A 25476-nucleotide genomic window follows, 5' to 3' on the forward strand; every position below is an offset into this window, starting at 1 on the left:
TTAGGGCAGGGGTGCCCAATGCGTTGATCGCAATCGACCGGTAGATCGCAAAGGTAGTGCAGGTAGATATCGTTGCATTCAAAAAAATTTTGTTTTAAATGTTAGTTTATCATATATCCTCCCTATGGCATTTGCCACTTGATTGACATACATGGCGGCCAGTCTGAGATCTCTTCTCTTCTAACACACTGGTCATCCTGCACTCACAATCAAACGCGTAAGCTACTGCAAAACTCCGGCTATCTAAGTGATCTAGTTAGCCTTCCAATTTATATCGACTAAAGAAGGGATTTTAAAAAAAAAATTTGGGGGAGTGTATGGGGTGGATGTGGAATTGGAAGAGGATTTTTTTTCTCACATTGTCATAATCGAAGTGCGTTTGTCTTATCTGTCAATCTATCATTGCTATTCCAAAGAAGGAAAATGTGGAAAGGCACTTTCGAACTGTTCATAAAAACTACGAAACTGACTTCCTTCTGAAAAGCGATCTCAGAAAGAGAAAGGAGAGGGAACTAAAATTGCAGTTAATCGGACAGCCGTCATTTTTCACTTGGCTGAATTCAAAGCTCCTTGACTGCATTATTCAGCTGTACTTATTTATGCGAGTCAGCCTTTTCCGCATGACGATCATTATATTCAAATACTGTAGTGACCATAAATGTATTGAATTGTTATTGTGCGATAAAGGTTATTCAGTTATGCAAGTTATGACAACATATATTTTATGTATAAATATATATATATATATATATATATATATATTTTTAATGTAGGTAGATCATTTCGACCTGGTCATTTTAAAAGTAGCTCGCAAGCCAAAAAAGTGTGGGCACCCCTGCTTTAGGGAGTAAAGCTAATTTATACACTGATTCAGTAATCCATTGCTTACAGAAAGACTTTCATGGTGGACACCATCTTTAAACGTTTAGCAGTACATTCATTTTACACAGTCTACATTCATTGGTTATGCCAATTACTTTCTAAGCCCACAGCGCACTATAACATTCTGGAGTAGAGCGAGAATTGCTTCACCATCACTTAGTGCTAGACAGTTATGAGCCCTGCAGGGGGCGATAGTTTATTGAAAAGTAATTCATATACACCCACATTCACTCATAATGTACCAGTTTACCAAGTCTCCAACTGATCTTACACATACGTATTTGCAATATGGGGGAAACTTTGGTAAAATGTATTTAGGGGTCCATGGCAGTGTGCAGGTTTTTTGTATAAAACAGTGGATTCAGGCTCGGTGTGGGCCTAGACATGCACGGCCCCTGGGTGTTGATGGAGAAATTGTGCACATTCACGTGCAAATGCTGTCAAACCAGCAGGTTTCCTCATTAGTGTGCTAAGGTTTGAAATTAAGGTACCTACACCCACTATGGTATAAAAGGAGTTAAGAGAGAGGAAGAACAAGAAAAGAAATGAAAGAATGGGAGCAAGAAAAGAAGAAACAAAACAGTAAGAAAAGGGTTGGAGGTTAAAGGAGAGAAAGATAGATAGACAGGGTGAGTAGGTGGAACTATGGAGAAGAGGCAGGCAGTTAGGAAGTGACCCCAAGAGTGGCGAGCAGAGGGCACTCATGTGGCCAGGTCACTCCTGCTGAGCACCTATAAGGAGATGGCTGGACCAACCACTCCATGTTGGCTCCTGCTGAAGGCCAAGAGATGGCAGCAGGAGAAAGGAGCTGGGCTTGCAGGATGCCCATTTAATGCCATAGGATGGTGACAGGAACACAAGTCGAAATTAAAGTTACAGAGTTGGTACTCAATACAGATGTCAGTTTTAGAAGGAAACACAGAGGCTTATGCAGGTTTCAATGAATGGATCCTAACTTTATTTTAACTTTGGATTTTGACCTATTTTTGAATGCATTTATTGATTGTAACCTCCATTGAACATTAATTGTTTTATTTATGAAGAAAAGACTGCACTACATTTTGTTTTTGTTGTGAATAAAAGCACAGAGCACTTTTACACCTATCTTTGGTGCATTTGTGTGTACTATATTGCAAAGATTGTCTTGCTTTACATATTGGTTTATTGATGTACTGGGTTCAACAAGGTATTGCCAGCCGCGGGCAACCTGATCATCAAAGAAACACAGAGAAACTCAAAGCAAATACATAAATAATATACACCTAAAAAGAAACAGTTCTTCTACAACAACTGAAAAAATGGCAGACAGAAAAAAATGTGTAAAGAATCAGGAGATGAGAGAAAATTGAAGTCAAAAATGAACAAATGTCAGAAGTCAGGGAATTGTTATACTGAATTACTAAAGCCCAATACTCCAAACCATGATATAAGAATTGAAGAAAATATACAAACCCCTAACTCCTTAATTACATTTTAATTCATTGTAATTGTACAATTCAATCTTATATACAATCTTTGCAAAATTCTGGGGCATCATTGTTAACAAACGTTTGCTGCACCCATCAAACACAAACCAAACAGCAAGGTGCATGTTGAGAATCAAGAAAAAAAAAAATAGTAACACAATAACATGTTGAAAATTATAAAAATAATAACATGACAATAATGTTCAGTTAGAAAAATTAGCACAGTATTAAATTCTTCAGGGTCAAAAGCCCGCAAATCATGACAACTGTGACCAAAGTGAGATTAGAACCAAAGGTTCAGTATCTGTGCTACCGCTTCACTGTCAAGCACCCATAGGGTGTATGCAATCAACCATAATGTAAAGATGTTTCTTATCCCAAAGTCCAAAAAACTTTCATTAAATCACAAAAAAGTAGAAAGCACAAGAAAATAACCATTCTGTTGAGGATCAGAGAGCCTCAAACTATTTAAAATTTCAGTAAAGTTCTGTGTTAAGAGTACTCCTTTAGGCTTTTGACCTCAACAAGTTTTCAGGGTGTCTGTTAGCCCTATTTTGTTCTCTTCTTGTGACATAGAAGACTTCCACAATTAACAGGGCTGAGATACCTCTTAAAGCAATTTCAGCTTATGTATGGAAGAGGTCTTTCTACATACATATCCATAAGTGAATGGGTTGCTTTCCATCTTGCTTATCCTTTTATAATGTGTCTATAATGTTTAGTTTTGACTTCCCTGGGTAGACTCTGTTTCCAGTTAATTTCCAGTTCCTTCACTGAGTATGTCCTCTCCAGATGACTTCGGGTCTTTCTCCTGAAAAGAAAACAGAGCGCACTTTGAGGGCTAAAGTAACTTTCTTTTTCCTTGGGGTTTTCCTTACACTCCAATCTTGGACATTACAAAGATGATAGAGAACTGATAGAGAGCTGATAACTTTACATCAGTCTACTGTATACAGTATCATATCTGATTTACTTGATTCGTCATTAATTCAGCCTAGCTCCAAATATACACTTTTTGGTGTTTTACGTGTACATGTGCACGAGAGCAACAGCAAGAACAATGCCACCTGCCCAACCCCACATGTACACTGAACTGGATTAAACAAATTTGCTAATGGATCGAAGGATCTTAACCAGTTCCACATGTTCCAACTATGAGTAAGCAAAAATATAGGCCTATGAAACATTTTCACAATGGACCCAAATCCACATATAATTAATTAGTTGTTTAATACATTTCTCAACTAAACCACGGTCAGAGTTAGGCCAAGAGGCTTGAGATCAAAGAGTGAGTCAATGTTCATACTGAACATCTACCATCATGTTTCCCACTCCAGCTCCTTAGTGAGTAGGCCACACTGCTACTGCTTCAGAAAATGTTACTCTTTGCCCAGTAACCTTCCCAAAAAACCCACAATGCTACTCATTCAAATTCAAAACACCTGCTATCTCAAATTCCTAAACCCACAAGTCACCACTTGCAGTCCACTAGGCTTATACAGTGTGCACACTTCTTCTTATATATACCAGGCATCAGAAGTTTCCAGCCTAGTCTGAAAATATAGCATTCTGACCGAAGCAATTGTCACTGTGGCAATTCTCATGTAATAAATAAATATTGTATCCGAATAAAGACTAGAATAGAAGTGATGTTGATCAATAGAAGAATTCTTCAGTTTGAAAGAAAATACTGAAGGCTTTTCAGAACTTCAACCTTGTCTAAGCAGTCTTATCATTCTGAAATGCCAAATGCAAATGAGTGTGTGGCCATCCTGATTGTGTAGGAAAGGCTATTTTAAAATCGGTAATTTTGACATATATACTTTTGTGATATATTATATCCATTGATTTTCCAAATGTATTTTCTCCATCATAGGGTCTCCAGGAACTTCAGTCTATCCGTGGATAAAATATTAGTCTATCAAAGGACACATTCACTTGTATTGGGACAATTTATAGTTGATAAATAACTTGACAATGCATCTTTCAGACATGGGGCGACAGCAGACTACCCTACCTCTGTTGCCTTGAAACCACTGTATTATTCATTGTGCCCCCGTCCCACTTTATAAAACATAACAGCAGGAGTGGGTTAGTATTGTCACATTTGAAGTGTAAAATTAGAATATAAACACTATAAAAAGCACTACTGACTAATAGCTATGAATTCTGCTTACTTTCCTTGTGGAGTTTGCCTATTCTCCCCATGTCTATTGTAGTTTTTTGACAGTATTCTTGGTTCATTCTGCAAATGGTGTGCATGGCTTGGATTAGACAAACCAAAGCAATTAATATAATATGATATAATAGGACTACCACATATGTACATCATATCCCAAGTCAAAAATTATACATTGTTCATAATATAAACTTAGAGTATAACGTAAATCTCAATTAAGTTAATAAATATAAAACTTTAAAATTATGAAAGGGGACACAAGTGACAGAACTCATTGTAATTGTGGCAAAATAACCATGTACTTAATTTTTAAAAAATTAATTGATGTATGAACGGCATATAATTCAAGTGTGTTCAGCAATTGTGTTACAGTAACTGTTTTGAAAGTTAAGACAGATATCTTGCATTTGTTTATTAAATATTTTATAACAAGGGTGTATATGACATGTGACGGATATTTGCTTAGCCAGCCTGCTTATTGTTTGTATAGAGCAGAGGGCATGCATAAGTCACAAGAACATATGCAATGTTATTTCAATAGCTTGTACTCACTACTTGAGGTTCTGTTTGTCAACATGAGCGGCTGTCAAACCTGTAGTGGATGAAATACTGCATACAAAATACAGCATACAAGCTGAAATAACCTATCTCAAGGTAAATGTGAAACAGTAAACTAATTCGCAATTGAAGTCATACAGAAAGTTTCTCTGTCTGTTTTAAAGATAGGCGACGTGCAAGAGAGAGTTGTTTAGGGCAGTATGGATTTAATTATTCTATTTGTTGATTATTAACATATTTACATTAACTTTGGCAACCCAGCCACATGGGGATGCACAAACCAGTGTGTTTCTTATCAAGCCCAGATAAATGGAGAGGGTTACATCAGGAAGGGCATCCGGTGTAAAATTTTGCCAAATCAAATATGCAGACAACAATACAAATTTCCATACCGGATCGGTCGAGCCCCGGGTTAACAAAGACCGCCACCAGTACCATTAGTCAACAGGGCGCTGGCAGAAATTGGGCTACTGTTGGCCAAAGAAGAAGAAGGAGAAGAAGAGGGGGGAGACGTGTCCGGAGGCAGGAGGAGAGGAGGAAGGTAAAGAGAGTGGAACTGAGGGTTGGAACTTTGAATGTTGGCAGTATGACTGGTAAGGAGAGAGAGTTAGCAGATATGATGAAGAGAAGGAAGGTTGATATACTGTGCATGGAAGAGACTAAATGGAAGGGAAGTAAGGCCAGGTGGATGGGAGGTGGATTCAAATTGTTCTATCATAATGTGGATAGGAGGAGAAATGGAGTAGGGGTTATTCTGAAGGAACAGTATGTCAAGAGTGTTTTGGAGGTGAATAAAGTGTCAGACAGAGTAATGATTATGAAGCTGGAAATTGGAGGTGTGATGATAAATGTTGTTAGTGCATATGTCCTGCAGGTTGGGTGTGCAATGGAGGAGAAAAAAGAATTTTGGAGTAAGTTGGATGAAGTGATAAACAGTGTACCCAAGAGGCAGAAAATGGTGATTGGAGCGGATTTCAATGGACGTGTTGGTGAAGGGAATAGAGGAGACAAGGAGGTGATGGGTAGGTATGGTGTCAAGGAGAAATATGAAGAAGGTCCGAGGATAGTGGATTTTGCCAAAAGAATGGACATGGCTGTGGTGAATACGTATTTTAAGAAGAGGGAGGAACATAGGGTGACATACAAGAGTGGAGGAAGATGCATACAGGTAGATTACATCCTATGCAGAAGAGTCAATCTGAAGGAGATTGAAGACTCCTCCAAAGTGGTGGTAGGGGAAAGTGTAGTTAAGCAGCATAGGATGGTGGTCTGTAGGATGATGTTGGAGATCAAGAAGAGGAAGAGAGTGAGGGCAGAGCCAAGGATCAAATGGTGGAATTCGAAAAAGGAAGACTGCAAGTTTGAATTTAGGGAGAAGGGAGAAGAATTACCAGACAGTTGGGAAACTACAGCAGATGCAGTAAGCGTGACAGCAAGAAGGGAGCTTGGCGTGACATCTGGACAGAGGAAAGAGGAACAGGAAACCTGGTGGTGGAATGGGGATGTACAGGAGAGTATGCAGAGGAAGAGGATGGCACAGAAGAAGTGGGATAATCAGAGAGATACAGAAAGTAGACAAGAGTACAAAGACATAAGGCGCAAGGTGAAGTGAGAGGTGGCGAAGGCTAAAGAAAAGGTGTATGATGAGTTGTATGAGAGGCTGGACACTAAGGAGGGAGAAAAGGACCTGTACCGATTGGCTAGACAGAGGTACTGAGGTGGGAAAGATGTACAGCAGGTTAGGGTAATAAAGGATAAAGATGGAAACGTACTCACAAGCGAGGAGAGTGTGTTGAGCAGATGGAAAGAGTACTTTAAGAGGCTTATGAATGAAGAGAACAAGAGAGAGAAGAGGTTGGATGATGTGGAGATAGTGAATCAGGAAGTGCAACATGTTAGCAAGGAGGAAGAAAGGACAGCTATGAAGAGGATGAAAAATGGAAACGCCGTTGGTCCAGATGGCATACCTGTGAAAGAATGGAGGTGTTTGGGAGAGATGGCAGTGAAGTTTTTAACCAGATTGTTTAATGGAATCTTGGAAAGTGAGAGAATGCCTGAGGAGTGGAGTGTACTGGTTCCGATATTTAAGAATAAGGGGCATGTGCAGGACTGTAGTAACTACAGGGGGATAAAATTGATGAGCCACAGCATGAAGTTATGGGAAAGAGTAGTGGAAGCTAGGTTAAGAAGTGAGGTGATGATTAGTTAGCAGCAGTATGGTTTCATGCCAAGAAAGAACACCACAGATGCAATGTTTGCTCTGAGGGTGTTGATGGAGAAGTATAGAGAAGGCCAGAAGGAGTTGCATTGCGTCTTTGTGGACCTGGAAAAAGCATATGACAGAATGCCTCAAGAGGAGTTGTGGTATTGTATGAGGAAGTTGGGAGTGGCAGAGAAGTACGTAAGAGTTGTACAGGATATGTACAATGGAAGTGTGACTGTGGTGAGGTCTGCGGTAGGAGTGACAGATGCATTCAAGTTGGAGGTGAGATTACATCAGGGATCGGCTCTGAGCCCTTTCTTATTTGCAATGGTGATGGGCAGGTTGACATACAAGATTAGACAGGAGTCCCCTGTCTAAACTATGATGTTTACTGATGACATTGTGATCTGTAGCGATAGAAGGAAGCAGGTTGAGGAGACCCTGGAGAGGTGGAGATATGCTGTAGAGAGGAGAGGAATGACGGTCAGTAGGAACAAGACAGAATACATGTGTGTAAATGAGAGGGAAGTCAGTGGAATGGTGAGGACGCAAGGAGTAGAGTTAGCAAAGGTGGTTGAGTTTAAATACATGGGATCAACAATACAGAGTAATGGGGATTGTGGAAGAGATTTCAAGAAGAGAGTGCTAGCAGGATGGAATGGGTGGAGAAGAATGTCAGGAGTGATTTGTGACAGACGGATATCAGCAAGAGTGAAAGGGAAGGTCTACAGGACGGTAGTGAGACCAGCTATGTTATATGGGTTGGAGACGGTGGCACTGACCAGAAAGCAGGAGACAGAGCAGGAGGTAGCAGAGTTAAAGATGCTAAGATTTGCACTGGGTATGATTAGGATGGATAGGATTAGAAATTAGTACATTAGAGGGTCAGCTCAAGTTGGACGGTTGGGAGACAAAGTCAGAGAGGCAAGATTGCGTTGGTTTGGACATGTGCAGAGGAGAAATGCTGGGTATATTAGGAGAAGAATGCTAAGGATAGAGAAGAATGCTAAGGATAGAGCTGCCAGGGAACAGAAAAAGAAGAAGGCCTAAGAGAAGGTTTATGGATGTAGTGAGAGAGGACATGCAGGTGATGGGTGTAACAGAACAAGATGCATAGGACAGAAAGGTATGGATGAAGATGATCCACTGTGGCGACCCCTAAATGGAGCAGCTGAAAGAAGAAAAAGAAGATTAACTTTGGCCTTAAAAAACACTTTATGGAAAAAATAGCCTTTTTATTTCAATTTATTTGTAGTAACCTAGCTAATTTATTGGGGAGTAGGCCACCCAGCTGCTCCTTAAAGTCCATCCATACATCTATATATCAAAGCTTGTGCATGTTTAATGAGTGTCTAAGAGTTGGACATATGACAGACTGAACGACTGGTACCCTGTCCAGGAATGGTTTCTTTCCACTGCCAGATAATTCTAAGATAGGTACTGTGTATTGTGTCATTTGTTTGCAATATAACATAACCAGTAACGGCGCACCGCACGATAACGTGCCGTGAATACACTTGACTTAAGCATTCATAGTTTTCATACTTTTTCTCTGCACGTTTAGTATTCATTTGCTCAGAGGTTGATGTGCTTGCTACTTCCTGAGCAGCTCTTCTTTTCTCCACCCTAGCGGCCTGCTTCTTTTCTTATTTCGTCGGAATCTTTTTGCATTAAAACTGATTAGGTCAGTGTTTGTGTTGCAATTACTTAGTACATTTTCTTTAATTTTTCACTCAAGCTGGCACAAGTCTTCAATCTGCCTCAAGAATAATTTAAGATATGAAGAGGTAGGGGAAGTGACGCCGAAGGTGGGGGTGAATGAGAACGGTGCCCGTACACATGTGCTGCACAGCCGCCCTGCTGGCCACTGCTGAGAGTTGATTCTACAATTGTAGATAGTAATATTGGATAGTAGACATCAAGTAGTATATGTGTGCCAAATTACAGATCAATAGGTCAAACAGTTTACGAGCTACAGGTGATTTAAAATCCTGAACAGTCAAACGGACAGCAATGGTAGTGTATTATATATAAAGATATTAAACTAATTTCATTTATGATCACAGACAATCATATTCTATCTCAGAAACATCAGATAAAAGGCAAGCCAACTCTCGACAGAGTGGCGCTATGTCACAAGGTCCATTCATGCTCAGTCCCAAAGGGCCAATTTAAAGTTGTCAATTACCTTAAAATGCACATTTCTAGGGTAAAAAGTGGAGTAGATGGAGTATGACCAATGTTGAATGTGAAAACTACAGACAGATAGAAACTGACCCAGAGATTTGAACCTAGGATTTGCAGGACAGAAGCACTATCCACTGCATCTGTCCATATTCCTAGTCTAATCTAACGTAATTGAGTCAAATGTAATCTCAAATAATATCAGGTTTCCTTTCTATCGATTTCCCCTACATCCAAATGTGCAGGTAAGGCTGGCAGTAAGTGTAGATGTGCGCACATGCGTGTCAGGCGATGGACAAATTCTGGCTTCACATGATGCTGTACACAGTAAAGCAGATTCACAAAAGGGATGGGCAAATGCATAATATAATAAAAACAAAGAGGTGTGATGATGCAGCAGGTAGAGTTATTAACTCAAAGCACTTGATGTGCAGGTTTCCTCCCAATTCTTTAAAGAGTCATGCTGCCGTCTTCACAGGAGACAAATATTGAACCAGTTGATGTGCCTATGGTCCTCTCTAGTACTGCTGGGAAGGGCTGTGGTGGTCCGAACCACAAAAGCAAGTCTCTTAAACTAGACATCTGCAATAATATCATTACAATTGTGCATCGCCTTAATCTTAATCCAAAGTGTAAAAGTGTTGAATAAGCAAAAATATTCACAACACAAGGCATTAAGATGCAGAATTTAAAACAGTGTGACTATGAGGAACGATTTCAAATATTTTTCCATATGCCTTGTGGAAAAATACAGAGCTGCACATTAGGTAAATGGCTTGTAACCAGGAAAAAAATTTGTTTTATTGCAGTTTGATCTTAAAAAAGTTTTCTGGAAAAGCATTCAGTAGTGTAACTCTACTAAACCCTTCTTCACCAAACACCTTACTTTGGAAAGTGCACAGGTTCAAATTGTTCTGACACTTTAATGATTAAAAATAAGGAACTACATACTGTATCTGCCCATGACTTGAGCTTCTTTCATTTCCACCATACATCTCACTTAAACTTTATCAACACTGAAGTCATCTAAACAGCCATCCAAGCTTAAACGGTACATAGTGTGATTTATTTAAGCAAATCCGTTTGATTATCTGTAGGAGGGCTTACATGTGCACGCAAAGACATGCAAATTGTGCACTGAGGCTTGGAGGTGAATCCCCTCAGGAGTAATCTACTAAACGCATAGCATCAGTCATTGTTTTTTACCTCCATTCCCAGATCCAGTTGCCTCTGTCATCAGTAACAATCTACAAAGCAAGTGACCAGCCAAGGAAAAAAAGCCTGTCCCTCACTGACCTCCAATACTGTCACACAGCCAGTTATTATGGGACAGACCTCTGTGCACATTCTGTTTAAATTCAAAGGTAAATATACAGTACAAGGAATTGTGAGCTTTTAATTCCTTGTCGGCTTGTTTGTTTTCTTATTAATTGTTTCAGTATATCTGTTTGCAAATGGAGTTAATTAATTAGTCACATAATTGCTTTATCCCATTTTGTGGTTTAGTATGCACAGCTGCAGATATTTGTCCTAAGCCGGATTAAGCTAGGCAGCATTTCCAATTTATGGAGAATAAGTCTATTTGGAAGACAGAAAGATTTTGACACTCAGCTGGGCGAAATAAAAAAAAAAATAATAGTTAAATTTTTTTTTAAGTTTTATTTTTTTAGCTGGGTTTAAAGTGAATTTACAATATCAGATAAATCCAGATGCTTTATTGTTATACACAAAAATGGCCAAGCATTAGGACATGTTTTTTGTAGCATAGAGGATAATTGTTTGTAAATCATGAAATTGCAAGGTTCATTTCTAAGCTCTGTTTCACTGTGTGATCCTGACAATGCCACTTAAATGGCCTGCACTCCCGTTGTTTTCAGGCTGTCATTTTAAAAATCTGCATTTAGTGATAAATGAAAGCAGTAAATGCTACCTTTTCACTACAGTATATGACTCTGCACAAACAGCATTCTGCAAGTCAAGTCAAGTTGGGGAGCATGTACTGGTACAGTGCGTTGCCACACCCACTACATGATGAAACAACTCGGGATCCCGGTTTGCAACCTCTCAGGCAGACACACGGTCCAGTCCCACCCTCCGGAAATGATCCTCTATCTGCCGCAGCCAGGTGTTATGTGGGTGACCCCTTGGCCTGGTCCAGCCACTCATGTCCCCAGCAATGAGGATCTTAAGAGCCGGATCACCCTCTGGGAAACGCGCCACATGGCCGTAGTGCCGTAACTGACGATCCCTCACAATGCAGGTAATGTGCCTCATTCGGGACTCCATGAGCAACTGCTCATTTGACACAAAGTCAATCCAACGGTACCCAAGGATTCTCCAAAGAGGCACAGTACCAAAGGAGTCCAGTTTTCGTCTCAGGTCACTGGATAGCATTCATGTGTCACAACCATATAGCAAGACAGGAAGCACCAGGACTCTAAAGACTTGGACCTTCATCCTTTAGCATAGATATCAGGAGCGCCACACACATCTTTCCAGCGACCTCATGACCCCAAATGCTCTCCCAATCCGTCTACTGACTTCATAGGAAGAGTCACCAGAAACATGAAGGTCACTACCAAGGTAAGTAAACCTCTCAACAAGGTCGACACTCTCTCCGCAAACAGACACACTGCTGTTGGTTGTGCCCAAGAGGTCATTAAGGCCTGGATCTTGGTTTTTATCCAGGACACTCGCAAGCCCAGACACTCACATTCTTTGCTCAGTCTCTCGAGAGCTCCGATCAGAGCCTCCATTGACTCCACGAAGATCACACCATCATCAGCAAAGTCAAGATCCATAAATCTTTCTTCACAAACAGATGCTCCACAGCCACTGGACCCCACGGCCTTGCCCAACACCCAGTCCATACAAACATTGAACAGAATAGGAGCAAGAACACACCCCTGACGAACCTCAGAATCAACTGGGAAAAAGGTAGAGGTCCTGCCTCTACTCTGCACAGTGTGATGATGCGGGTTCAGCTCCATGCTCCCATCAGCTGTTCGGGAGCCCTCGAACCCTACATCGTCAGTAATGTTACCAATGATGAGCTAGACAATGAGGCAACAACATACCAAGGGGATGATGTAAAAAGTGCAAAGTGCTTTTAGTAACAATCACAAACAAAAGAGTGCTCAAATAAATAAAGTGCAGTATCCAAAGTTCAATAAATAATCCATCAAAGGAATGTGGAGGTTTAAAATAATTACAAAAACAAACAATCCTTTAAAATAACGAGACGGTTAAAACACAATGCAGGAAGCAGTCTTCTAAAAATCAATGTCAAACCCGGTGCTTCTTTTACACTAGCGTCTCACCTGCTTCTCCCGTTTGGGCTCTGCAGCAGGTGAGATGCTCTCTGCAGTTGACCTTCATACACTCACATAGGTCTTGAGGCCATCCGATCCTAGCTTCGTTCATACTCTCATCCCAGACCATGACTTAGCTTCTCTTCAAACGGCCAGGACTCCCACGCTGGAGATTACATGCCTAAGTCTCCCGACTGCCGCTGTCTTCCACGGTGAGCCACCATCCTCACTAGTCACTCCCGCTCTTCTCCAAATGCTCAGCGGGAGCGACTACATTCAACTGCCCTCGGTGTTAACTACACACCTCGCTAGGGCCCACAGTCCAGCTGCGCTTGAGCATGCTCTCGCTCACTCGTTTGCCTTCACGCTCTCTCTCTCACTGGCTTTCTCCTCACTTCCTTCCAGCAACCGCCCTCTCTCTTTTTCCGTTCATTTTTTTTCTTTTCCTTGTTCTCTCCCTCCTAGCCGACTCGCGCTTCTATATATTGAGGGGGGCCATAGCAGCTGCAGCACATTAGCAACCCCAGGAACAATCACGGATGTGGGCAGTCCCTCACCTGTGCAATAGGTGAGAAGCGCCCACACCGCAGATCTCCCTGAGATCCGCTACAGCCACCACACACCCTTGTTCAGCCGCGAGCGCAGTGATTATTTATTAAATAAAAAAACTGGCCTTTGCTGAGAGAGCTGTGGACCCATAACACCTCATTCCATCCCCCATAAGACTCCAGTTGCATGGGAAGGCTCCATGCCACTGCCAACCCTGTGCAACTGGAGCCCAGGTCCACAGCTCGATCACTCTACACTGCACTAAAAATAATAAAAGCACTAAAACAAATAACCCCACAATAAAATCAACCCAAGTCCCCTTCATAAAAACAGGACATTAAAAGAATAAGTACTTTAAAAGACAATTAAAACCAACAATAAATAATTGTCCATTAAAAAGCTCTGTCCATTAAATGTCCTCCTCTGGCTTGAATACGTGGGTTCCTCAAAAAGTCTGGCACCAATCCCACTTGCTGCTCAGTCTACTCTTCTGTCCCCAATGCTAGCTCATCCCACCGCTACCACCAAATCGTCACACACAGCACTCACAGTACCAGTGTAGAGGCCGGCCATGATATCCAACAACCTCGAAGGGATCACGCAAACCCTCAGGATGTCCCACAGGGCAGATGAATGTCCCACATTCTGCAGGCATATTTAATTTAGTTAATTCATTGTAACTCACACAATTTTTGAACCAAAAACTGTTCTGTCCATTGATTCCATATGGAAGTATTTATCACCTCTTTAGAGCAGCTAGGTAGCACTGTGGTTAGTACTGCTGCCTTATGGATCTTGGCTTCAGATCTGGCCAGTTGCTGTTTGGAACTTAACAAACTTCCCCTACTCTTCTGAGTTTTTTCAGGTACTCTGGATTTATCCTAAAAACTACAATGTGAATGCATGGAAGCTGTGGACACTCAGAAATAGAAAAGGTACACATCAAGATTTTTAATTTTACATTTTAAGTGTTTTGCCATGCAAGATTAAGCAAGGTCCTTGATTATTACATCTAAAAAATATCCAAACAGAGAAGATTAGGGCTTTAAAGACAAAAGTAGTCCATGAAGTTACTGATTCCATGAACCGTCGATTGTGACCTCTAATGGTAACATTAGCTAGATTTGTTAAAGACATTCCAATCTGTTACGTCCCTCCAAAAGACTTTCATAAGCACATGGTTTATGTTATCATTTCATGTGAGTTTATCCCTGAGGTTTTGTTTTTTATTCTGCTGCATTTTGTTTTAGTCTTATTTTATTTAATTACTTTGTATATTGTCTTTTTTTTTTCACCTTATTTCTACCTAATTGTGTCTTTATGTGTTTATTTATTTTTGATGCCGGAGGGGTGAGATCCACAATTCATTTCTTTGAATAAGGTTGTTATACAATACAATACAATTTATTTTTTGTATAGCCCAAAGTCACACAAGAAGTTCCGCAATGGGCTGTAACAGGCCGTGCCTTTGACAGCCCCCCAGCCTTGACTCTCTAAGAAGACAAGGAAAAACTCCCAAAAAAACCTTTGTAGGGAAAAAATGGGAGAAACCTTGGGAAAGGCAGTTCAAAGAGAGACCCCTTTCCAGGTAGGCTGGGCGTGCAGTGGGTGTCAAAAAGAAGGGGGTCAATACAATACAATACAATACACAGAACAGAACAAATCCTCAATACAGTATAAAAATAAAAATTCAAGAAGTTGGAGCAGAATTTAATAGTAGATGATATCACATAATATGATTTGGATTTGTTTAGAATCCTGGAGACATCATTCATCAAGCTGACTCCCCCATTTGGCCATTCCACGGCTGAAATAGCGCTAATCCGATGAAAGGAGCCCTCTTTCCCATGATTCCTGCGATCCTCCATCAGGCATGACTTTAACTTAGGCAGACAAAACAACTTGGCAGGTGGGCCGTGGCACCAAGTACCACATTTGAGTACTGAGAAGAGAAACAGAATAGGTGAGGGTTAGTATAAAATTATGACTATTATGTTACTTATGTTTTAGTGCTAATGACTAACAACAGAGATGCAGACTGTACAGTTAATCAGCAGCTCTAGTCAGGATATGCTAAACTGAAGTAGTGAGTCTTCAGCCGGGATTTAAATGCTGAGACCGAAGGGGCACCTCTTATAGTAGCAGGCAGACCATTCCATAGTCATTCTTGGAATCATAAGCAGACCGGCATCTTGGGATCTTAATGTACACTCTGGTTTGTAAGTCATAGTAAGTTCAGACAAGTAAGCCGGACCTTGGCCATTTAATGCTTTATATTTTAAAAGGAGGATTTTGAAATCTGCCCTAAACTTAACTGGGAGCCAGTGTAAGATTTAAGAACTGGAGATATGTGTTCATATTTTCTTGTTCTTGTAATAATTCTTGCAGCAGCATTTTAGATTAACTGGAGGCTGTATAAAAAACAGTTTGAACAGCCAGTGAACACCGCATTGCAGTAGTCAATCCTACTAGAAATAAGTGCATGAATTAATTTCTCAGAATCCTGTTTATTTAGAAAAAGCCTTAATTTCCCACCATTTTTAACATGGAAAAACATGATTTGGACAACTTTGTAAGTGCTCTTTAAATGATATGCTAGAGTCAAAGATAACTCCGAGATTGCAGGCTGATTCAGTAAAATTAATTGGGATTCCAACTAGTTAAATGATGACAAAATATTGCTGTGATCAGCGTCATTCCCTCCAACAATTAACATCTCTGTTTTATCTGTATTTAAAGGCAAGTAGTTCTCATCCATCCACTTCAATTCACTAACACAACTAATTAAAGACAACATCTGAGAAACTTCATTTGATCTAAATGAAAGGTATAACTGGGTGTCATCTGCATACCAGTGAAAATTAACATTATGTTTCCTAATGAGAGATCCCAGTGGAAGCATGTAAAGTGAAAACAGTAAAGGTCCCAGTACTGAGCCCTGCGGGACACCATATTGAACTTCTGTGTATAATGATGGAGTACTGTCAGCACATTTCTGTACATATTGGAATCGATTTGATAAATAAGAACTAAACCAAGCGAGCACGGGCCTGTAAGCCCAACATCATTTTCTAGCCTGTGCAGTAAAATACTGTAGAATGGTCAATGGTGTCAAATGCTGCACTTAAGTCCAACAACATAATTACAGTGGAGTTTCCTTCATCAGAGGATATCAGAATGTCATTTACAACCCGTGTTAGTGCCGTTTCTGTACTATGACCAGTGCAGAAACCAGACTGGAATTTCTCAAATAAATTGTAATGCGTAAGGTGTGACTGAAGCTGACTGGCGACTACTTTTTCTAGTATTTTAGAGAGAAATGGTAAATTTGAAATAGGCCTATAATTATTTAGTATGTGTGGGTCTAGGTCTGACTTTTTAAGTAATGGTTTAATGACTGACACTTTTAGTGCATCAGGTACTGTGCCATGCAATAATGAACTATTGATAATGTTTAGAATAGGTGCTGCAAGAACATCCATTGCACTTTTTACTAGTTTTGTTGGCACTGGATCTAGGGAACAAGTAGTGGGCTTCATTTTAGAAATTAAAGTTAAGACTTCCTGCTCAGTTACAGGATTAAAATTACTAAAGTGCTGAATGCAATGAGACAGGGTCTGCTAAGCTAGTATGTGGTTTGTACTGTGATGCTGAGATCTGGGATCTTATATTTTTAATTTTCTCATTGAAGAAGTTCATAAAGTCTGTACTGCTAATATCTGTTGGTATTTTGCACTGTTGATCTGAATTCCCATTTGTTAATTTAGCCACTGTTCTAAAAGTACCCAGGATTTTTATTATTGCTATCTATTAATGTACAGGAATAGTATTCTGAGAGAGCTTTAAAGAGGGCTTTTTATATATTTTAACACTCTCTGTCCATGCAATTTGAAAGACAAATAGCTTTGTTATTCTCCATCTGCCTCCAGTTTTCACACTCTAATTTAAGAGCTCGAGTTTTTCATTAAACCAGGGAGAGTTTCTATGTGCTTTGATCACTTTTGTTTTAGGGAGCCACTGTGTCCAGAGCATCTCTCAAGGTCACATTATAATGTGATGTTAGCTGATCTAAATTGTTTTCCACGTTTACATTTGATGTTAACTGATCTAAATGGTTTTCCACAATTACACTCGACTTACTCAAGGTATCTATAAATTTTGAAGCAGAATTACAATCTAGATGTCGCACTGTCTTTGTTTTAATCTGTGAGTGTGTTGGCATGGGCAGAACTAAATCAAATGTAATTAAGAAGTGATCGGAAATAACTACATTTAATGGAGTAATATTTAAATTTTGAATTTCAACTTTGTAAGTTATAATTAAATCTAATGTGTGGTTATGATTATGAGTTGGACCTTTGACAATCTGACAAAATCCTACTGAATTTAACAAATAAGTAAAACATTTGCTAAAAGTGTCAGTTTCCAAATCAATGTGTACATTAAAATCCCCATCAGAACTACGTGATCATAATTTATAGCCAAATCAGACAGAAGGTTGCTAAATTCAGTCATGAACAATGAATATGGCCCTGGTGGTCTGTAGACTAGCACTATAATTGTGTTGGAATCTGTTTTAATATTTAAAATGAATGCCTCAAAGGATGTAAAGTTGCCTAAATTTTTAGGAGTGATTTGCATTTTGTTACAATGAATTATTCCAAGGCCTCCTCCTGACCAGAATCTCTAGACTTATGAAGGAACAGTATCCATCTGGTGACGCCTCAGCTAGGGGAACAGTGTCACATTTACTAAGCCAGGTTTCAGTAAGAAGACACAGATCAGATTTTGTACTTAATATATATCATTTACCAAAACAGCTTTAGTGCCAAGAGAGCGAATGTTCAATAAACAGCATTTAAAACTGCATGGTTCTTTCTGAACTGCTGATATATTTTTGTTTTAATTTGAATTAAATTTCTATTACAGATGCCCCTGGTGGAGGTCTGGTTTTATCCCTTGGTCTAATTATACACCTTATTTTTGGTTATCAATTAATTTAAGGTTTGTATCAAGACTAAATTTACTGGATGCCCCACAAAAGGGATAATGGGTGACAGCTTCAGGAAAATAACAGGTGGGATAAACAACAGCCTGTGATTTAAGATCACATGACTGTGGCCTGGATGTTGCTCTAATCAGTCAACCATGTAGTTTTGCTGCCATATTTTGGGATAATACATAAGATCCCTTTCAGTTAGGATGAAGACCATCTCTTTTGAGGCCTTTCCCAACAATCATCCCAATTGTTCACAAATGCTATGCTTTTATTTGCACACCAGGTTTCTAGCCAGCAGTGAAGGGAATGCAATCTGTTATAAATCACATCCCTCTATATAATCTTGGTAAGGGACCAGACAGAACTAAATTCCGACATTTTGTTTTAGCTTTGGTGCATAGAGATAGATGAATTTCCTCTTTAATACCTCAGATTTCTGTAAATAAATATCATTAGTGCCAACATGCAGAAATAAGATAAACTAGCCGAAGCCGCCGTAGCATACGGCGGTGTAAGAATAGGAACGGAAAAAGGTTAGAAAGGAATTCAGTATAACAAAGGCTTAGGAAACCACCGCTGCAGTATAACGAAAATAGCAAGGAGCGAAACCAATGCCAATGGTCAAGAGAGTACCTTCCTGTAGCAGGCTATGGAAAACTTAGACATATATAAATAGACGCCGCATTCACTGTGTTGCCCAGTCAACACGATAAGTCAGCGTCCGCCCTATTGAGTGGTAAAAGTGCCATTTAAACTAATACAGGTAGACGTGGAAACCGGGTTTTCTGATGAAAAAAAATAATGTTTTAAACAGTATCGTTTACATACAACAGATTTTGGCGAATCGTTTACACGCAATTATTTATATCCATTTATACATTAATAATGGCAATTATTAAATAATAATAATTATAAATAAGAAAAAATAAATAATTCCTCCCATATAAGTAACATTTCTCGGACTGCTTTCTTCCATCTCCGAAACATTTCTAGACTTTGTCCTGTTCTTACGCATCATAGTACTAAAGTATTGGTTAATGCCCGAGTCACCTCACGTATAGATTACTGTAATGGTATTCTATCTGTCATCTCACAAAAACGTATCCATCGCTTACAATTTATTCAAAATTCAGCTGCCAGGATAATAAACCCGCTGTTCTAAATCCACTGAACATACTACACCTATTCTCTCTCAACATCACTGGCTCCCTGTTAACTACGGAATACAATACTAAATACTGCTCTTAACATTTAAAGCTCTCCACAACCTCACTGATCTCCTACAGACTGACACTCGTCTCACTCACTCTGATTCTCATCTGCAGCTCTACTTTCTGTACCACACATTAAACTCTGTGCTATGGGAGCTTGAGCGTCTCTCATAGTGCTCCTCAAGTCGGGAATTCTCTTCTCTCTCATATACATCAGCTTGATTCAATAACACATTTTAAAACCACCCTCAAAACTTATCTTTTCAAACTGGCATACCAATTGTGAATTTTGCACTGTTACTGCCAGTTATCTTTGTTTGTTTTCTAATTATTGTTGTTTGATCGAGAGCGACTGTGGACGTGGAAGTAGGATTAGAGATGACGGGCAGGGCTCTGTCGTACGTATCCCATGGTCTTAGAGTTGGTGGGCGGGGCTCTGTGAGTTGGCGGGCGTGGCTCTCTGTCTTGCGTGCGTGCTTTGTCTTGCTAGCCCTTAGTTAGAGTTGGCGGGCGGGGCTCTGTGAGTTGGCGATCGTTGCTCTCTGTCTTGCGTGCAGTGTAAAGTCAACGTGGCTCAGAGGTGCATGTGGACTTTTGCACAGATGAAAGCGACTGAGGCTGTGTTTGGTGAGTTGTTGCGTGCCTTGAGAGCGACGCTGGACTTGGGAAGAAGGTTACAGTTGGCTCTGTCGTGTGTATCCCATGAGGCAGTAGGAGGGTTAGAGCTGGTGGGCGGGGCTCTGTCGAGCATATCCCATGGTCTTAGAGTTGGCGGACGGGGCTCTGTCTTGCTTGCGTTCATTGTCTTGCGTGCTCTTACTGTCTTGCGTATCCTTAGTGAATTATATATATACACTCACCTAAAGGATTATTAGGAACAGCATACTAATATGGTGTTTGACCCCCTTTCGCCTTCAGAACTGCCTTAATTCTATGTGGCATTGATTCAACAAGGTGCTAAAAGCATTCCTTAGAAATGTTTGCCCATATTGATAGGATGGCATCTTACAGTTGAGATTTGTGGGATGCACATCCAGGGCACAAAGCTCCTGTTCCACCACATCCCAAAGATGCTCTATTGGGTTGAGATCTGGTGACTGTGGGGGCCATTTTAGTACAGTGAACTCATTGTCATGTTCAAGAAACCAATTTGAAATGATTCGAGCTTTGTGACATGGTGCATTATCCTGCTGGAAGTAGCCATCAGATGATGGGTACATGGTGGTCATGAAGGGATGGACATGGTCAGAAACAATGCTCAGGTAGCCCGTGGCATTTAAACAATGCCCAATTGGCACTAAGGGGCCTAAAGTGTGCCAAGAAAACATCCCCCACACCATTACACCACCACCACCAGCCTGCACAGTGGTAACAAGGCATGATGGATCCATGTTCTCATTCTGTTTACGCCAAATTCTGACTCTACCATTTGAATGTCTCAACAGAAATCGAGACTCATCAGACCAGGCAACATTTTTCTAGTCTTCAACTGTCCAATTTTGGTGAGCTTGTGCAAATTGTAGCCTCATTTTCCTATTTGTAGTGGAGATGAGTGGTACCCGGTGGGGTCTTCTGCTGTTGTAGCTTATCCGCCTCAAGGTTGTGTGTGTTGTGGCTTCACAAATGCTTTGCTGCATACCTCGGTTGTAACGAGTGGTTATTTCAGTTAAAGTTGCTCTTCTACCAGCTTGAATCAGTCGGCCCATTCTCCTCTGACCTCTAGCATCAACAAGGCATTTTCGCCCACAGGACTGCCGCATACTGGATGTTTTTCCCTTTTCACACCATTCTTTGTAAACCCTAGAAATGGTTGTGTGTGAAAATCCCAGTAACTGAGCAGATTGTGAAATACTCAGACCGGCCCGTCTGGCACCAACAACCATGCCACGCTGAAAATTGCTTAAATCACCTTTCTTTCCCATTCTGACATTCAGTTTGGAGTTCAGGAGATTGTCTTGACCAGGACCACACCCCTAAATGCATTGAAGCAACTGCCATGTGATTGGTTGATTAGATAATTGCATTAATGAGAAATTGAACAGGTGTTCCTAATAATCCTTTAGGTGAGTGTAGATACTTCATCATTGGTGAAACGGTCCAATGCAGCCTCTATGTCAGAAATCTTGGCCCCTGTGAGGCATTTAACATTAACTGCTGGTTTAACATAGTTTGGAATTCTAACATTCCTCATTATGGAATCTCCAATTATGAGCACTTTCGTATTCTCAGTTTCCACAGGAGTGCTGCGGAGTGCTGAGAATCTGTTCTGGGTCCGAATTGGTGACCTGGGTGCCAAGAGACTAAATTTTGGCTTCTTAGACCCCCGTCTTACTGTTACCCACTCACCCTGTAGCTGAATTGGTGCTGCTGACTTTGGCCGCGCACTGACTACAGTGGGACCTGGAGAGACTGAAGCCGAGTCGGAAGTAGCTGAATTGTCTAAACAAACCGAGTCGATCCAATTTTCGGTTTGCCTAATTGCTATCAGGTCCTTCAATTCGCGTATTTTCCTGACCAATTCTAAATTAACTAAACACTTTTGGCAGGTGAAGCTGTCTACACTGTCGGCCGGAAAACCTGAACTGTACATGCTGCAGAACACACAACATATAAACATGTCCTCAACAGGCAGGGAGCAGGTAGAACTTATGTTTAGTGTTGGTATCATCTTCTCCGTTTTTGTAGTAACTTCGGTGCTTCTGCGATTTCTGCGTTCAGCTGAATCAGTAAGAGACAGTCGGCTTTAAGTTTCCACCACTCACTGAGCGATCGACTTTGATTTCTCACTGCCGGTTATTTCTCCTGGTCAGCTGCCAGCTTTACTTCAGTTGAACTTACTTGGGAGTTTGCGAAGGGCTACGTGCCTGTGGAAGACGCCGCTACTCTGTGCTTCCGCTCACTGCTACTCTGAAGAGGTGTGGCCTGAAAGAAGGCATGGGAAGTATCATTCACCTGCAGTGGCATTAAGTTTACTTTGTTTTTTTAATGCTTCTATTTTTGCTCTTTGATTTTGGTTGAATTTGCAATCTCCGCTTCTTCTTGTCTTTTTTTTCCCTTGGTTTTGGGGATTAGGATTGTATAAAGCTTGGCTAGTTCATGAAACTAATATTAATACATAGTCTTTTTTGTACTTTGAAATTTAGCATTTTTTATTTTGTAAATATTTTTGTATTTTTTTAATAGTGACCTTTTATTGCTATTATGCTTTTTATTAGTTAATTATCCATCCATCCATTTTCTAACCCGTTGAATCCGAACACAGGGTCATGGTGGTCTGCTGGAGCCAATCCCAGCCAACACAGGGCACAAGGCAGGAACCAATCCTGGGCAGGGTGCCAAACCACCGCAGATTAGTTAATTATTTTCTCTCATTTTTTTTAAATTTTTGATTTAATATTTTAGAAAATTAAAAATGTTGGAATTTTTGAAGTTTATTATTTGTGTTCCATTTTCTTTGTTCAATTTTTTTTATAAGTTAAGTAATTAATAGTTTGCTTATTGCAAAAGGTGTTTGATGGCTTCCCTCCAATTGTTGGAGTAATATCATACCAGTTTACTAGTAGAAGTCAAATGTTGTGTGAATCAACCAATAACATTCCATTTTTCAATGATCAAAACCAAACAGAAATATAAAAAAATTGTGGTAATGATTAGACATTAGACATTGCAAAATAACTTCACTCTTAAAACTGAAGGTGCCAGAGTGGTTCTTTAGAGCTGATTTTTGGATCCTCAAAGACCCATCCACATGAAGGTTCCAGAAAGAACCATTATTTTTTTAGATCTTTAATAGGCTCCATACAGTAAACAACCATGAAGAGTTGGTAATATATTTTTGAAATATAAGGGTCATGATTTTAAGAGGACTCCTGCTGTATATGTATAGTAATGAAGGCTAAGTTTAGGTTTTCTTAATCTGTTAGTGTCCTTCTAGGAAGGCCACCATACATTAAAGATTTAAACTTTTTTTTCTACAGAAAGTTTTTCAAAGTATAAAGAATCAATTTCATATGCAAACAGCCCTTACCAGATTAAAATGGTGCTTTGTCAAGCAATACAGTAGTTCTATGAGGAACCATACAACCCAGTAATCAACTATAAAGTGGTATTAAAGGACCGTTATTTTAAGAGTGTACTTGGTCATAATCAGCCATCTAGGTGTTTTTGTGTACTTACTTTATAACTTAAGCAATGTCCTCTGTAATCAGGCAGTGACATACAGAATAAGTATGGGAAATGAGTACTTACTTACTGTTAATTAAGCAGAAAATATGTATGAAGTGTTAGGCTTCCAGCAAGGAAAACACCATTTAATTGTCATAATGTTGAGACAACAGAAGAAAAGAACAAGTAAAAAATTTTTTCCAGGCATTGTCAATATTAATATTAAAAGGTAAAGAAACTGTAAACCCTTTCAGATGAAAATGAGACCTGAAATCAAGTTTTACACTTGAAGCTAATTGGAGATGTTAAGGAATTTCTGAATCCGAGGACCCTGGTATTTGTCGCCTCACAAGTGGATTATTAGGTTAAGAGAAGAAATGAAAAAAGTACCTGTGGAGTACAGACGCCTACTTCTTATGATATTCTGAGATTTGCTGTATTACCCTTGAGCTGTGAGATGAGTCATATTCTGCTATTTTATTTTTGAGAATTTTATTTTCAATGGAAAATACAAAGCTACCAAACTCATTCCAGAGATGAATTGTATGAGCTATCAAGAAAGCCTGAATCTTTTCAAGCTGAATAAACAGAGACGGCAACAAGTATGAAGAGGATAAATAAAGCTAGCAGTGACTTTAAAATATTTCCTGCTATATTGAAATTGACTTCAACTGCACATCACATTTTAGCCCAGAATTACAAATGATTTTTTTCCACAAAGAATTGAAAATAAATAAATGTAACCAACTGTAACTGCATTTACCAAATATTACCAAAGTTCAGCAGCTCTAGTTTGCAAAATGGGATTTATCAATAGTTTGACGCGTTGAAATGATTCCACAGACAAAACAGTTCACACAATAAAAGAGAAAAAATTGATATAGCAAACAACGGAAAAATTCTATTTTAAGCTTAAAAATCTTGTTTCATTTCTTTAAGTTCTCATACAGCTGAACCATTTCTGAATGGTCAAAAAACTCTATGCTGTCACACACGTGTGTTTAGCAGGCAGTCAACAAGTCTGGAGGTGAGTGAAATATCTCGAGACAAGGGGTTGATTCACGGTACTAACGCCTCTCTCTCTTTTTCCAAAGAAGAAAAAATAAAGTACTTACCATACTTCCGGGTTCCCAAGATTGCCGCCAAACGTCACTTCCGGCACCCTCTGATGACGTCACTTCCAGCTCCAGTCAATGGCAATACTTCCCGTCACTTCCTCCACACATCACTTCCAGTTCCTTTTGATGACATTGTATCCGTCTGCCAGTTTTGACGTCATCTCCTGCTAACTCATTTCCGTCAGCCTTTTTGTTAATGTATAAAAACGCCATCTTTTGTATACACGTTATCAACTGTTATGTAAATAGTATGTGATCACCTATTTTCCTCATCATTTTTTTCTTTTGTCCCTCGGACATTATATGGGAACGATTCCCAACTCTTCCTTTGTGGAAGTGTTTTGTTTATTATAGTGCCTATCCCATTTTCATGTTGTAAATGAGTCTTTCAGTCCCTGCTAGCACTGGGACCTGTTCTCATATTAACTTACTGGGGTAAAAGACTATACCATTGCCTATGGCTAAGAAAGAAAATTATATTCTATTCAAAATAAGCAAACACTAATATGAATTTAACTTAAAGCATTAACTTTCTAAGATTGGCTCTTACACCAACTGTCTGGTCTGGATTTTGATGGACAAGATAATGGTGCTTTGCAGTGAACTTATTCATAGACTGACTAACCTCATCTTGGGTTCTTACTATTCAAGA

The 25476-nt window shown here is 39.8% G+C and overlaps 1 long non-coding RNA gene across 1 annotated transcript; it reads right to left on the reverse strand.

Moving 5' to 3' along the window:
- Positions 1-2341: 2341 nt before the first annotated feature.
- LOC120526066 lies at positions 2342-25260 on the reverse strand. Its single transcript, XR_005633071.1, has 2 exons — positions 24822-25260; positions 2342-3159 (listed from the first exon to the last, which is right to left on the reverse strand). It is a non-coding gene; the product is annotated as an uncharacterized LOC120526066 (long non-coding RNA).
- Between the last annotated feature and the right edge of the window lie 216 nt (positions 25261-25476).

This window comes from Polypterus senegalus, chromosome 3 (assembly GCF_016835505.1).
Source record: "Polypterus senegalus isolate Bchr_013 chromosome 3, ASM1683550v1, whole genome shotgun sequence".
In the NCBI taxonomy this organism is placed as follows: Eukaryota; Metazoa; Chordata; class Cladistia; order Polypteriformes; family Polypteridae; genus Polypterus; species Polypterus senegalus.